The sequence below is a fragment of the Sinocyclocheilus anshuiensis genome, unplaced genomic scaffold (genome assembly GCF_001515605.1).
Source record: "Sinocyclocheilus anshuiensis isolate Anshui unplaced genomic scaffold, SAMN03320099.WGS_v1.1 scaffold1151, whole genome shotgun sequence".
Classification (NCBI taxonomy): domain Eukaryota; kingdom Metazoa; phylum Chordata; class Actinopteri; order Cypriniformes; family Cyprinidae; genus Sinocyclocheilus; species Sinocyclocheilus anshuiensis.
In genome coordinates, this window is record NW_015548202.1 from 907,848 (window position 1) to 909,233 (window position 1,386).

General features: G+C 28.2%; 1 protein-coding gene across 4 annotated transcripts in view; it reads left to right on the plus strand.

The window, feature by feature from the left end:
* Positions 1-1,386, plus strand: part of wdr7 (WD repeat domain 7) — a 141,354-nt gene that overhangs the window by 124,838 nt on the left and 15,130 nt on the right. The gene's annotated exons all lie outside the window — the stretch shown is intronic.

The following is a 1,386-nucleotide window of genomic DNA, read 5'->3' on the forward strand; positions in this document are numbered from 1 at the left end:
CACACACACACACACACACACACACACACACACACACACACACCAGCAGTGTTAAAGCTACTTTGAAACTCTAGTTTGTAAAGCTACAAGTTACTCATGTTAAGTAGAAGTCACTCACAGATGAGCTTGAAATGCTTTCTTATAGATGCTTTAGCATTCTGTAAATATAATTTGCCTTAAAATGCAAATCAGAAACTACGTTTAATCTTATTTTTATATACTTTATATTTTGTATTTTTGCCTTTTAAAGCAGTTTGTGTATGGTCAAACTCTCTTTGATTTGCATTGAATTGAACGCAGGGCAGGGATCATAATGAAGGTTTTTCATGACTGCTGCTGTTTGAGTTCAGAGGAGCTGATGAGTCTCTTTGTTCTCGTCAAACTGAGGAGGAGCTTTGGCACATTTACAGCCGTGATAAGATCGTTTATGTAACGCAGAAGCTGTGAGCTTTGAACAGGATTTATCGACTCGTCCGCTGGATCGAGTTTGAGCGCGAGAAACGGCTGATTTCTGATCTCTCTCTCTCTCTTCTGTGTAATGTGTTTGTGTAATTGTTCATCAGATGGTGCTGCTTCATATGTGATCTGTACTTTGAGAGTCTCTGAAGGTCAACAGAGAAACTGGATAGAAACATCTCTTAAAGCCCCAGTTTAAAACATGCAGTGGAAACAGTTATAACAGTTTTTAGAAATGTAATCTTTGTATTCATGTTGGCTTCATACTTAAGAATGTATGTTTTTTAATTACATTTCTCATTATTAATAAAGATTATATGTAATATAATATATTGATATTGTATTATTCATAATAAATTGAGTAATATTATTATTAATATATGTATTTTTTATTGAAACTTTTTAAATTAAATTATTTTTTATTATGCATAAAACTATATATATACTTTTATCAACCTTTTAAATTTTTTTTTCTCTGACTGCATCCATATATACAGTATATATAAATGTGTATATATATATATATATATATATATATATATATTAATTAGATTTTTAAGCATATATTTTTTACCAAATTTATTTTTTCTCCACATGCATAAAAGTATCTAATATAATATTATTATTTAATAATAACTATTTTAAAAAGTTCAGATTTTTAAAAATAATTTTTTTCTCTGAATGCAGGCAAGTATATAATATAATATAATATTTTTCTAAAAACTGGGATAGTGGTTTTCTCCAGATAAATAAAAGATATAATATATCATAGAACATAGTGATTCATCTGCATAATATTTTAATTAATGAATCGTTAAAAGTAAAACGTGGTTTCAGGAATAACATTTCATATTTGATATATTATGGGAAGACTTTTTTCCTTGAGAATAAGTAGCAGTCATAATTTATTCTAAATAAAAAGCCTTTATT